Here is a 15,533-nt window from a genome sequence, read left to right as displayed (position 1 = left end):
TTCAGCCTTTTTCCCTCAGTCTTTTCTCCGAGGTCTCTGCCGTGAGCGTTGGGTTCAGCCGTGTTATATGCTGTCCCCTCAGCCCTGTGGAGCCCTGGCGGAGCCCTAGCAGTCCGATCTCCCGCAGCTGCGGTAGTTCCGGGAAGCAGCGAGCTCGGCGCACTGAGCTGGGTCTGAGTCCTGCGCCCGCGGAGCTGCGTCTCCGCCCGCTTCTCACTTTCCTCCTCCCCCCGCTCGCGCGCGCGAATCTCCCACCTGTAGGTGATTTCAGTCGGTAGTGGGCCTCTTCGTCTTGCCTGTCTGCTGTGCAGGGAGTCCTTTGTGGAGTTTTTGTTGTTCGATTCTTTGTAAATTCCAGGGGAGCTTTACAGAGGCTCACCTCACTCCGCCATTTTTCCGGAACTCCTGAATTCTATACATTCTCTTGTTGTTTCAATATTTTCTGGTCATTTTTTCTATCATTGTCCTTGCCCCTGTAGTTTTTATCTTTATCCAAGTCATCAAACCTTCTCTTTTATAGTCAGTTTTGATCTGTGGCTGCCAGTCCTCATCTTACCTAACTTCTCTCCAGCAGTTATCTCTGTTTGTCACTCTTATCATATCCTATGGCTTCCACAACTATATGCTCTTGATTAGCCTCCCAATTTTTTTCCTACTTTTTGTCTTTCTATATAGGAAAAATTTTTTTCAGTGAGTTTTAAATATTGGAATTTTTCCTTAGGAATCTGTCTCTCTCTGCTCAAGCCGCATAATTTCCCTGAAAAAGCTTTTAAAATCCTTTATCTTCACTTATCTGTAGGAGACTGATATTTCACTTGGCTTGTACTAGATTTCTCAAACTCTACTTGTCCAAAACCGAACACATCATCTTTTCCCCATTTTGCTAATTCTTTCAGTTCCAGAGCTGAGTGACTAGCTGTACTCTCTACTCCATTTCCCATGACCCAAGTCTCAAGGTCATCTATAAGCCTTTCCTCTTTTACGTTGAACAACCAATTATTTTATATTCTGTTAATTCTGTATCTGATAAGTGTGTCTCAAATCCTTCCATTTCTGCCCTGTGCCCTAAAATACCACCTCTCACCTAGATTTCTTCAATAGCCTCCTATACATTGTGCTTCTAATTTACCCAAACTTAAAATATTTACACTGCAGATTTTTCTTATATACAAATCTAGAATAGGTCATTGCCTGCTTAAAACCGTTCAATGGACCCCCATCACCCTCAGAATTAAGTTCATTGACAGTGATTGCAATCCTTCATTTTCTGCCTGCTGTTTAATTTTTGGAAGTCTGGTCTTTTGCTTGCTCCTTCCATGAAAATTCAGTCACTTGGAATTTATTAAAGTTTTCCAAACATCTCATATGTTGTCTATGACATTTGCTCCTTCCTGTTCCTGAACCACTCTGCTTGCTTCTTCTCGTCCTTTCTCAGTACTCTTGGCTTGATTAATTCCTAGTCTTACTTCATTTCTCAGTTATGTGTCATCCCTCCGATCTGTATGACTGGTTTAGCAGCTCCTCTGTGTGGACCCTGTGCTTATTCATCTTGTGCTAAAATTTCCTACTTACTCATCAATCTCTTCTCCTAGATTTTTTAACTCTTTGAGTCTAGGAATGTGCCTTTCTGCTCTTTCTTCAGTGTCCAGTTTAGTAGCCAGTAAACACATGTTGAAGGAGTAAATGAAAGCAGAGTCCTAACTGATCTTAGCCTCCAAATTCCACGGATACTACTAGACTTTTACCTACCATATCAAGTCATCCACATTTTCAACTGGAGTGTAGAATTTATCTATAGTATGACTCTACCTTCTAAATCTTATTCACTTTCCACTACTTCCTTACATGCCATAAAAAATACCGAAGTAGTTGATCTGGCATAATAACTATGAACATGAGCATGAACTCTGGCCTTCAACCTGTCAGGTTACTTATTATTCATTGATGGTGATATGGCTGCAGTATCCTCCATTCCTTAATTTATTTTTTATTATGATACAGAGTATAAATAACATATAGGCCCATTTTAAAACAAAAATAATGAAGCAAAATCTTATATATCAACAATATTGCTCAAAAATCAGAACATTATCAACATCTTTCAAGACCCTGTGGGTCTCATACAGATTACCCACTTCCTCCCACCTCAGATATAACCACTAATCAGAATTTTATGTTCATTATTCTAGTGCTACACTTTAAGTTTTAAATATATAAGATGAACCTTTAACTAACATATTATTTAGTCTTTGATGTTTGGGCTGTTTATGTGAATAAAAACATTAATACGTTCTTTCATGACTTTATGCTATGTAGCTATAGTTCATTTATTTTAATTGTTAAGTATACCATTAAAATGTATATTTCATTAGTATATATATGAATTTATATATACATTACATAAATGCATATATTACATATATATTTATTCCACCCCATTCAGAATGTTTGTAGTCAGGCCCATGAATTAAATTGTTCTATAGTTTTCCTTTCTTACAGAAGTGTTCTTCTGGTTTGGTATTTTCTCCTATTTTGATATTGTTAACTTCATAAAGTAAGTTGGAGAATATTTTCTTTTTTTGTTTTTCCCTGAAAAGGATGGCATTTTCTGTTCCTTGAATGTTTAGTTGAGTTCACCTCTAAAATCGCGTGGGTCTGGTGTTTTCATCCAGGATAGTTTTTCGACTGCAGGTTCAATTACATTAATGGTTACAGAAATTTTTAGGTTCTATATTCTATCTTCAGTCAGTTTTTTAATTTACATTCTTCTGGAAATTTGTTCATTGCATAAACATTTTCAAATTTACTTGTGTAAGTGGTTCATAATATTCTTAATATCTGTTTAATCTCTGCTGTATATTTTATGTTCATACTTAAAATTAGCCAAGAGGTTCATTTATTTTATTAGTCATTTCAAAGAACCAGCATTTATCTTTGTTTATCGTAACTATTAATGAAGCCAAATTTATTATTTTGGGATTTATCTTTGTTATTTATTTTCTTCTGTTTATTTTTCTAGATAGGGAAATTATTACTTTTATTTGTCTAATATCTTATATTGGAAGTTTAGCTCGTTAATTTTCAGACTATGTATTTTCTGGTAGACACTGGTAAACCTGCACATTTTTTTAAAATACCACTTTATCTATATCTCACATGTTTGATATTTAATATTTTTCTTATGGTTTAGTTCAAATCTTTAAAACTCTTTAAAAGTATTTCTAAAATAATTTTTGTACTTTATTTTGTTTTTGTTTTTTTCTTATTGCTTTCTCTTTTCTTGAATTTTAAGATTGGTCAAGTTTATTGTTACAGTAGTAGTCATGGCTATCATTTAATATTTTCTCTATATTTATAATATATATTTTTAGTAGTCACTCTGGAACTTTTAATGTGCATTTTTAACTTACGAAAGATAAATCTGGGTAATTTTTCTTCTGCCTGAAGTATATCTTTTACCATTTTTTTAAAAAAAGTAAGGATTTATTGGTGAATAATTTACTAAATGAGTTTTCTTTGTTTGAAATTTTCTCAATGTCACCTGTTTTCAAAAGAAAATTTTGATGGGTATATAATTTTAGATTGCGTTTTTAAGATATCGTCTTACTGTTTTTTAGCATGCAATATGAGGTCTGTGGTCAAATTGCCAGATATTTGTAGGTTTACTATTATATCTCTTTGCTTTTAAGGTCTTTGCTTTTAAGGTCTTTGCTTTCTCTTTCATATTCTGCAGTGCTATTATGGTGCAAGTAAATAGTTGTTGTTTTGTTGTTGTATTTATAAAGTTAGACATTCATTGGGCTTCCTTAATCTTAATATTTGTGTCTTTCATCAGTTTATTATAACTCTCTTCATCTCTTCAAATATTTTCTCTCTCACTCTGTAATTTCAATTAGATATGTAATAGACTTGCCCCTCTGTCCTCTTTGTTTCTCAATGTTCCTATTTTCCATCATTTTGCCTTCTGTTACATTCATTCCACATGTTTATTTCTATATTCCAATTCACTAACAAACTTAATTTGCATCTAATTTGCTGTTTATCCAATTCACTGAGTTTTTTGTACTCTTCTCATTCTAAGAAATTCTATTTGTTTCTTTTTCAAATTGGCCTATTTTTTTTTAATCACTTTTATGTCTTCAAGTTCCTTTTTATAACTTCTCTTTTTTACATGGTCTAAACATATTTACTGTTACAGAATAGTAACATCTGATAATTTTGTGTTTGTAGTTTGTGGTTTGATTTGTTTCTTTGGGTATTTGATAAGTTTTCATTGCAAGATTATTTCCATCACATGTTGTCAATATGATCATTTGAGGCCTAAAGTAGGTTCCTCCGGGGAAAGTTATCCTTTACTCCTGCCAGGTTCCTAGATGCACTATTACTGAGGACCACTCCAATTTATATTAGTATTCTTTTTTGGGTACTCTGAGGCATCCAAGTAGTTTGAATCCTGGCCTTTTACCAACATATAGCTAGAATTTTCAGGGACTTTTTTTTTTTTTTCTTGAACAAGAGCTAAAGTAGGCAAGTAGTTACTTCTTCCTTTTCAAACAGTCCACCTACCCTCAAGATACTGAAGATATCACTTTAGGGGAGTCCTGGTTTTATGTCTTTGTGTGGGTGTATGTGATTCAAACTTCCCTGTTATTCAGGACCCCAGATTTTGAATTTTGTCCTAACAAAGCCTTTTAAATCTCAATGTGTGGGCCACATAGAATTGGCATATGCCTGCAAGGTAAATGTCATATTAGTAGTTGCTTGCTTCTACAGATTTTCTCTTTTCTTGGACCTTTTAATAAACCATGAAACTCTGATCAATCCTTCAATTCATTTAAAACCCCTAAGTGTCATGCTTTCATTTTTAAATGAAGGAAAGTTACTGTACGTGATCTTCTATATTGTGATTCTTTTAAATATTTTTTCAATAACTTTTGATATGGTTTTTCAAAAACCTTCAAATTATATATTTTAGGGATGGATTAGTTGGTGACCTTAATGGTGAAGAGAAGAAACTGGCATGCCAAAGGTTACGAAGAGTGGGGGACTTCAGTGAAAGGGCTGCCCTCACAGATTAGTGATCAGTGCTTGAGAGCAATTGCTTCATCCTGAAGTGAGGAAGTATACTCCTTGGAATAACTTGCAACTCTGTCATTCATAAACAAATCCCAAATCTAAGTGAGAGCTAAAGTCTTGCTTCTTCCAAGTAACATCTTGCATATTAAAAGAAATCACTCAAGACAATGTCTTCACTCAAATTAGAGAGTTTGAATATGGAAATACCAGGCACGCCAGCAAAACTCTTAAGCAGAGAAACCGTATTTGATATTATTCAAATTATGCCCACAAGGTGCAGCCAGTCTGTAGATATCAATACTGAGGAAGAGATGCCAATGTCTCCATATGAGGCCAAGAGATGTTGACCCATTCTTTCTAGAAAAAGTGCAGCTTCATTCTTTCAGCTATCTCCAGGAATTTAGGGACCAGGTAGAGTGTCATAAAAAACAAAATATTATACCTTAATATTGGTACATAAAAGAAAATTTAAGTAAATTGAACTAAAGAACTAGCACTGTAATCATTTTATTATTTTCCTGCTACAGACCTTGAATGATTGAAACTGCTTTCTTTGCTCTGTGAAGATAAGCGATTTCACTCCCTAGCCTGGCACTGATGAACAGCTGTGAATGAATCAAGTATAGGGTAAATATACAAGACAACAAATGATTTTTAAGCTCAATAACCCATGAACAATAACTATAATTAAACTCAATAATGAACAAAAGAAGAGAAAATACGCAGACTAGAAAAAAAACAAAAAACAAAAACCCCACCACAACATCAAAACCTGTAAAGACCGAAGGAAACCAGCAGAGCACCAGAGAATTGCTGAGGCCACTTTGCTTTCTATTCACCATAACTGATCATTTTATATGTCACATATCTTCCCCACCCCCTTCCCAAGAGATCTAAAGGCTAAATTCATGGTCAATATGTCTTCAAACATATTTACTGGATTTTTGGAGTGATAACAAATGACTGGGAGGAATAAAGCATACCTTGAATTTCTTTCATCTCCTTTTTTCAGTAGTCATTTTAGCAGGCGATTTTCTGCATTTAATAGAAGCACAGCATCTGAAGTGTCTTTACCAGGATAATTTGTCATTTCCCTTGTTTGCTCCTAGCTTCTTCTTATTTAGCACGTTTGACTCTGACATTATTTATCTAGTATTTTTCTCTCTGGTTTCATTTTCTTGTCTTCTTGTCATTCTTTGTGGGATGAGCCTGACAGTTCATTGATGTTCTTATAGAACCTGACCATTATATTTTCCAGATGCAACATTCAGAGCATATTGAGAAGCCACAACGAACATATGCACTAGCAGTGTGGTTTGTTCCACAGAGTGCATGGGGATAGAAGGTTAACAGGCCAATTCCAGTAGCCACTTCTGTCTTGTTAGTATGAAAGAAAAGGTTTTAGGTTTCTGACGTCTCCTTCAAAAAGCATCTTTCCCAAAGCAAATTTGATCCATTTCAGGAAACTGTAATAACCCAGCTGCAACTAATAGAGTATGTGAGAAAGATGTGAACAAAAATCAATGCAATGTAAAGGGTGATGACCCTATTTTGTTCCTAAGCGATGGAAAGTATAAACCTACTTCTCTCTTTTGTGAAGTAAATCAAATAAATTGAATAAAGTCATTTTCAATCAGCCAATGATAATCGCTTTCTGATGTGGCCATGACATTAGCTGAAGTGATAGCAAAAAGGATTCAATCCAAATTGAAAGCAGTCTGAACCAACGAGTATTTTATCATTATTAAATTTTCTGTTTTGCAAGAGGCTGGCACACAACTCTGCAGTACACTGAGTAACCACAGATGTTTTTGTCAGAGTTTTATCATCATTTGAGAGACATGATACAACAAAAAGGGCCAAGTTCCCAAGCTCCATGATCCTAGATTCACATTTCCCATGGGACTTGGATGGCTGTAGTCAAGTTACCTACAATCCCTGGGATTCCTGTTCCAAAAATAAGGATAATCGTAACTTTTTAGGAGGATTATGCAGAAGATTCAAAATTATATATATACATAAAATCATGTAGAGGATGCAAGACTATATATAGTTTATATACCATTGTTTTACATAGCATATTGTACATATAGCATAGTAAATTTCTTGTTAGCACATAGTAGGAACTCAGTGCATGTTTGAAGCACCAGTCCTCCTTCCTTTCCCTACTAGCATCCTAACAATAATAGCTAATGTCAATCAAACACTTTTTATATGCCAAATAATTTATTGTCATTATGTCATTTATTTCTCAGCACATTTATTACATCCATTTGTGATAGTAATCCACTGTGCTTTTCTTTTACCACTTTGTATTCACTTTTACTGTAAAATGACTTTTTCAGGAATGCACTGCTCATAAAGTTCAGAGGGAATAGAACTCAGGTTTGTCTGACTTTGGAATCCACTTTCTTAACCACCTTAAACTTCTCCGCTTTCATGACATTCTGAGGAGAGACAGCAGGTCTCCTTCAGCCGACACGACTCTCTTTATTCCTGCACAATGTGTTTACTTGATTCTGACCTCAGTGGATGACCTGCTGGTTCTCAGAATGTCTATGGCTCTGTATTGGTTATCTATTGCTTTTAACAAACTAGCACACAAGTGGTTTAAAACAATGCACATTTATCATCTTGTAGTTTCTGTTCACCAAGAATCTTGGCATGACTCACTAGTATCCTCTGTTTCACAGCCTCTCTCAAGCCTGTAATCAAGGTGTTGGCCCCTCTGTGGTCTCACCTCCAGGTCAACTGGGAAAGGATCTGCTTCCAAGCTCATTCATTGGCTGTTTGCAGCATTCAGTTCTTTATTAGCTGTTGGACAGAGGGTCTCAGATCGTCTCTGGCTGTTGCCCAGAGGTCACTGCTTTTGGCTGAACCCACCCCCAATTCATATATTGAGGCTCTAACCCCCAATGTGCATTTGGACATGGGGCATTTAAGGAGGTAATTAAAGTTAGATGAGGTCATCATGGTGGACCCTCAATCTAATAAGACTGGTGTCCTTATGAAAAGAGGAAGAGACACCAAATATCTCTCCCCCCCCCACACACACACACACATGTGCACAAAGGAAAGACCATCTGAGAACACAGTGAAATGGTGGTGGTCTGTAACCCAAGAAGAGAGGTTTCACCAGAAACTAACCCTGATGGAACCTTGATCTTAGACTTCTAGTCTCCAGAACTGTGAGAAGATAATTTTGCGTTACTTAGGGCACTCAATCTGTGGTATTCTGTTATTGCAGCCTGGGCAGACTATCGCAGTTACCTTGAACTTCCTGATTAGTGGGCCTCTTCATTAAAGTGTACAAACTGAGAAAGCAATAGTCTGCTAGCAAGACAGAAGTTACAGTTTAGAAACCTAATCACAGAATTGACATCTCCTTCAGGTTACTCCATTCTGTTAGTTAGAAGCCAGTTACTTAAAAAGAAGAATTCTCCTGGGCTGTGAGTAGCAGGAAGTGGGGTCATTCGGCCCATCCTAGAAGCTGTCTGCCACCTCTCTGACTTAGGCAGCACACATGAACTGCTGGTGATTTCTGTCACTTTGGAGCTAATGGCAGCTCTTGAGCACTAATTTCCCTCTCCGTCTGAGCACGCTATTATTCCCAGTTTGTGTACTCTTTTGGAATTAGCTTATGAAAATATAGGAATCCTATTCCCAGAGGTCTCTTCCTTGAGTCCAAATGAGAAGTGAAGCAGAGGCTGGTTTACTCCGAGGATTCCTTTCCTCCCATCTCATATATTTTACTTTTCTCTTTATAACTTTGGCCTGCACAGGCCAGGTTTGGGCATGATTCTCATTCCCTCTTCTTAATTTGTCAGAACTGGAAATAGCTTCCACTTTTTTTCTGCTTTTTTCTTCCTCTTTAAGAAAATAATTCCGTTTTGTAAAATTTTATGATCAAATTGCAAAGATTACCTCTTGATATTTTAAATGGGAGAAAGATGGTAAGAAAACTAACACAAACTCATTTTTAGACAAATCCTAGCTTTCACTATTGTTTTACTATAGACTTTAAAGTTCAATTGAGATAGCAGAAGCCAAATCTTAACTGTTTGTAGTCATGTTGTAACTGCTCTCATTCCCTGTGGCACTTCCCTAACTGTTGGTCTTGAAGTAAATGCATACTTCAGTGTGACAAAGGGAAAAAAAAAGTCATATATAAGGAAAAACAAAGATGAAAAAGTACACTGATTTTTTAAAAAATGTTACTTGTTGCAGGGGTTTTCTTCTATAAAGAAGGTAGAAAAGATTTATCACCGAAGGAATTGGCCTAATTCTTTGTACCCAAAGCTTTTTCTGTAACAAAATTGGTATGTGTGTAGGACACAGCTTGGAGCAATGCCAAACCACTCCGATACTGATAATACGTATGGAGCAGTACATATATTCCCAGGCTAATAGAGGGACTGGTGAAATTGTAGTATCATATTTGAATCTATTGCTGTTTCTTAGTCAGTGATTAGGAGAAGGAGTGTCAGGATTTTAGCAACACTACTTCAAAAAATGTTGGAGCCCATATCCCTCCAGGCCACACGGGCATGAGGCAGATGCCTATTACCTGGAACATTCACAATGACCTAGGAAGCACAGATGCTGGGGCACTGGAACAACTCAAGCAGCATTGTCTTTGTGTCTGTTTCCTTACAGATGCAGAGGTAGATGGCGCTAGCACTGGCTCGTGATTTCAGGAAAACTTGGCAGATTTTTTTCTGCCCAGAAACAGGATCAAAATGGAAATCCTACCTTAGAAAGATCTTTGAAGGATTTTTATGAGAGACCTGATTTTCCCTTATGTACGGAGTTTGTAACTTTGTTACCCAACTCAAAGTACCCAGAGTTTTGTTGCACCTCTGAAGCACAATGGGGAAATGGCTCTTGGGGTCTGGGTTATGAATATGACATATAGCTCCTTGCAATAATGATCATAAATTATAAATCTAGTTGCACTATGCTATGGGAATGTCACATAAATTATTATTCTATATTTGCAATCATGCAAGTAGAAATCAGTAGACTATATTTGTCTTTACTGGGATTTAGGGACCATGTCTATTTGGTATTTCACACAATGCCAGTGATGTCATGCACACATGCATTCTTTCAACCATTCAAGAGTCAATGAACATTTACTGAGTCATACCTATGTTTCAGGTACTGTGAAAGGAGGCATAAATGCAGGCAGAGGTGTACTGATAGCAATTGTGATAGAACGATAATAGGAATTCCCTGCTTCTTCATTTAAAACATGATTTCCTAGAAGACAAGTTCGTTAAATGATGTGTTAATTATTTGCCAAGAAATTAAAAAACACCTCTAATAATGAAGTTTTTCTATCAGGAAAATTTATTTCATTATCTGATGTTGGCTGCATTTGTACAGGCAGATATTTCTACAGAAAAATCTTCATATCTTACAGAATGTTAGAACTGGAATGACCACTTACTTGGGCTCTTTAGAGAACAGAGTTCAGTAGATTCTATGAGACTCAGTAAGAAGGATTATGCTCACTTTGTTTAATCCCATTATTGATTAGGCCCAGAATTGACATTACTGGAACAATGTCAATTAAACAGCAAAATTGCCCTTGATCTATTATTTCCCACCCCGAAACATAGCCTTTAATCCCACAGGAGGAGATAAAAGGAGGAAAGTCAATTCAATAAAACTGCCAAGTAAAACTTTACCTCATCTAACTACATACAAAGGAAAGATGTTTTGGTAGGTATTCTCCAAAGATGTCCACCATTGATGCCTTTCCTTCTCGTGTACATGATTGCCCTTCATATTAAAATGTTGTGTCTAATTTCCCTTCTCTTGGATGTAGAGTGCACTTAGTGACAAGTAAGGTCTTGGTTCTTAGGGACAGAGAATACTCCAAGAGATGCTTTCTGTTCTTTCTTTTTTTTGGGGGGGGCACAGTATATCTCTGAAGATGGCATATTTCTCTTTAGAGACGTTGTATTCTCCTTTGCCAGTGTTCCTTTCTTCTCAGGAAAACTGGATTGTATTTTGCTTCTGGAATCTTTGCCTAAAAATGGATTTCTTGTAAAACCACTGCCATTGCATTTGGATTTTCTTCTTTGGTTCCCTGCTGTTCTTCTTGCAAAGCTTTGGAACAGATCTCATGTAGCGTGCAAAACGTGCCAATTTAATTCAATGATTCTATGTAAGTTTGCCATTTTGCCTCCCTTAGCATTATTAGAGACACATATACAGAGAATTCAGTGAGACTGGTCAGCTTTTAAACCCTGCTTTAGCCCACTCTGGGTGTGTGGCATTGTGTGGCAGTATTTTTAGTTGTGCTACAGAAGATCATAAGATTCGAAGTATTAGGGTGATGGGAGACCAGTGTGAACAGGACTGAGGATTAAGGTTCACACTTTAGGGGTATCCCAGGTCTGCTTTCTGCCAGAATCCTATTTGCTGCTGAGGGGAGGGAATGATGGGCAGATAATGTAGGACATAAGCAGTGAAGTGGAAAAAAAAACAGAAGAGTCCTACAAAACACACCCAGAGGAGGAAAACTGAAAGAGCAACTTATACCAAGTAGGATGGAAACACTAATGCTTCAGTAACAGATAAAGAACATGGCAAAATTTCACCAAAGCTAAGTATTGAACATAAATAAAAAGTGAACTGGCTCTTGAGAATAAAAAATAAAGGGATACCAAAATATATTAGTAGCTGATCAAACTAGTTGTATATCGGTATATCCCTTATGAATTTTAAATCCAATGAAAATATTAGAAAAACTGTAACAACAACAAAAAATGTTTTGTTTCTTTTTCAATGTTTTGTTTCTAATACTGGGCATTTTAATTAATCAATATTTAGCCAAGCTGATAGCAGTTTATAGACAGAAATGAGATGGTTACATATATCCTTGCTGTTTCAGCAGAAATGCCCTGAAAGCCTGCTGATATATGGCAGTAAGAATGCCTAATATTTTCCCCTTAGAATTTCTATTAGCAGAATACTGCAGAATTTGGTGAGGAATTTGAGGCATCATTTCATAAGCTTGTATTGCTAGGATTCTGTCATCTAAGAAGAACCCTTTGGAGAAATGGGCCCTTGAGTATTTATTTTGCATCACAGAAAAACTCTATAAATATTAGTATTATGTTCAATGTTCCTTTGCAGTCCATAATCTCTCGAGCCAGCTTATTTTCATAAACAGCTATAGGGAAATAAAGATGAGACCAGAGACACAATTAATTTTAGATAAAGAATTTTAGCGTAGCCCAAATAAAACAAATTTTATTCATGTAACATAGGATTGCTGTTTAATAAAGATTACTGAAGCAGAAAATAGCAAAGGCTCAGCATCTTTCCAAATGGGTTGCTATGTTTACTATAAACTCTTATTACCACAAAGAAAGAGAAAAAGTTGATTTCCATTTTTGCAGAGTATTGGCCTCTTTACATATGGCCCAGACCAGACCTGGAAAGTAGAAAGGAGTATTTATAAAGATAAATATAACCCTTTGTCTATCCCTTGTTGGGCTGAACCAACAAGATGGGATGAAGATACATAAAAATTTAGAACACTTCTCTTTAAGGTAAAGGTTGAGAGGAGGGTGGGGAGAATTGGTGGTGGTGGGAGTTCTGGATCAGCTGTGGATTATATTAATATATACACAGAAGATAACCCCAGTAACTGCTAGTTTTTAAAAATCATACTGCCATAAGTTGGGCTCCTGAGATATAGATTCTGAGATGGAAGTATATATGCCTGAGGTTTAGTGGGGAGTACTCTCAGAAACACCTGTGAGAGAGTACAGGAGGCAGAGGGAGGAACTGACCTGAAATGCATCAGGAAAAGGGGCACAGCCAGTTCCCTGGGGGTTCTCTGGAGGTGGAATGACCTTTTAGAAGATCCAGAATTGAGGCAAGAGGGAAAGCCTTGTGTCCTGCCTCTGCTAATCTTGGCTACGCCTATCCGCTGGGAGGGAATGGGGCTTTGGTTGAGGCAAACACTTCCTGGAGGGGGGACATGTATGTGAGTGGTTACATTGGAAATTCCTGCCAGGTAATGAAAATCTTGATTCTGAAGAGGGGAATCTGAGTGACACACCCCAGTACCCACTATGCACATTATTAAATTTTAGCTCTGTGGTCTACCAAGGGACAGGCTGCAGTTTTTACTGGTTTAGAGTCAGTTTAGGACTAAGGTGTGAGTGTATGGTAGTATCACTGTTTTGATTCTGTATGTTTGTTCTCCTCATCTGAGAAAAGACAGCTATTTATTGGGGTCTTTCCTTAATATGAATCCTCATCCTAAACATTGGAACACTTCACAAGCATTTGAAGAGTGAATGAAATTAGGCCCGTTGTTTTCAAAGTTATACAGAAAAGAAACTTCTGATAGAGATACAATCTGTTTCTACATATATGGACAAAGGTTACCAGGAAAAGCACAGTAAACAATCTTTGTTTCCCCTCAATGATTTTTACCCTGCCCTTAGTAACACATGGCAATGTATCAATGGGTATATTTGAGACATTATGGAATTAGATATGCAGATATATACATGGTCAATCCTTAAGTTCCGCAGTTTTGTGTACATAAACTTTCTACTTGACTCAAAATACACATTTGTCAGAAATATGTATGTGAACCTGATATAGAATTCTGTCTGTAAAATTCATACTTTGTAATATATATAAAATGACATTTATGTAGAATGTTGTCCGTACACATCACCATTTTCTCTTAGTAATATATTCCATTTCTGCCTCTGGAACGCCACTGAAATGACAATATACTCTGAAAGTCAATGAATAACACTCAGGTGAAAGTACTACATTCCTGACAGATCAAATAAAGATCACAATAAAATTAATGAGAAGGTGCTTGAAAGATAACTGAATTTTAAGCCCGCTGCATTTCCTCCTCAATAAAAGAGAGTATTCTAAGATGCTTTTGAACTGAGGCATAGATTTTTTTTGTTTTGTTTTCTTTTCTGGTTAGACTCTGGTTGGTATTTTTTTCCTAAACCATCCTTTCTCAGGCTCATTGAGAAATTTGTTCTGGCAAGAACTGCCTTCTTCTCCAGTAACAGGAGCCAACATTTATATAGAGCTTTTCACTGACCCTGCATCACTGAAAGTCTTCATAAAAGTATTGTTATAAAGGTATATAAATACACAAAGGTAAGAAATATACCTTTTGACAATATATATAGACAGAAGAGTAAAAGAGAGCCATGGACACTTTTCACTGTATACTGTGCAAAGTGAATAGGTTCTGCTTGCATACAAACAGCTAAATAATGAGAAACTCATTCCTTACATACTCCCATGGCTTATCAGTGCATTACTTATAGAAGTAAGACCACGGGTAGCTAATATACAACATTACTCAGGAAACACTGAAACACCTATGTATGTGTGAGTTAATATATTCACCTGGGCAACTCTACGTCCTAAGTCTAAAGAGTAATATTAGCTTTCATCAACACTAGACGAGAAAAATTAGGAAACACATGAATTGTAGTTCTATCTGCACTCTTTACCCATATCCATAAACAAATATTTAATTGAATATTTATGTGCCAGGCCGTGGGCTAAGTGCTGGCTGTTATTATGGTGAGCAGAAGAGATTTGATCTCTGTGTTCAGGAAGCTTACAAGCAATGGTAATGTCTTACTTTAAAAAGGTAATAAGCTTATAGAACTCTAACAGGCCAAGAGAAAATGGAAATATTTCATAATTTCAATATCACTTCTAGGGGAGGAAAAATAATGTACCCTCCACCCTGCCCAGTTCTTGTTTGAGACCTAGTTCTTAATTTGTCAAAAAAGACAAATTAACAAGAGAAAAACAAACAGAAATGTATTAACATGTATGCTTCATGTATATATGGGGGATATCCAGGAAAAATGAGTAAAATCCCCGAAATGATCTAAGCCACTGCTTTAAATACTATCTTCAGCTAAAGGTGAAATACGTTGAACTTGGGAGAGGTCAGTTATGGGAGGTTACCAGGAAAAGCACAGTAAACAAGAGTAAGGTTTGTTATAAAGATTTAATTCTCTGACTTCTCTGTTGATAAGTTTCTTGTGACTTTGAGTCATGCTTCTCTTCAGGGTACAAAAAGGAAAACACAAATGGAGATTTCTTTTGTAAAGGTAAATTTCCCTTATAAATAAAGAATAACTTCTGTTTTCAGAGCTTCTCCTGTATCTGCTATTTCTTAAAATAATCACCTTAAAATAATCCAAATGTCAAAGACATGTATTTTGAGGTGGCATATTTTGCCACCTTGAAACTCTTATCATAGCTTTGAATGTGAGATAGGCCACATTTTTTCAGCTCAACAAACTTGGGTAAGTCAGTTAGCACCTCTTTGAACCTCAGTTTTCTTATCTGTACAGAATGGCTAGTAATATCTACCTAGGAGTGTTATTCTGAGGAAAACATATGCTAATGTATTTAAAAATTTGGTG

The 15,533-nt window shown here is 36.4% G+C and overlaps 1 long non-coding RNA gene and 1 pseudogene across 1 annotated transcript in view; both read left to right on the top strand.

Annotated features, from left to right (window-relative positions):
• LOC141567099 (uncharacterized) overlaps positions 1–15,533 on the top strand; it is a 231,428-nt gene that overhangs the window by 49,836 nt on the left and 166,059 nt on the right. The window lies entirely within an intron of this gene.
• Positions 9,624–11,807, top strand: LOC109444545 (WD repeat-containing protein 53 pseudogene; annotated as a pseudogene).

This window comes from Rhinolophus sinicus, chromosome 5, assembly GCF_057876585.1.
Source record: "Rhinolophus sinicus isolate RSI-liver-muscle chromosome 5, RSI-T2T, whole genome shotgun sequence".
In the NCBI taxonomy this organism is placed as follows: domain Eukaryota; kingdom Metazoa; phylum Chordata; class Mammalia; order Chiroptera; family Rhinolophidae; genus Rhinolophus; species Rhinolophus sinicus.
Note: the sequence above shows the minus strand (reverse complement) of the source record. Positions and strands in the feature narration are given on the sequence as shown.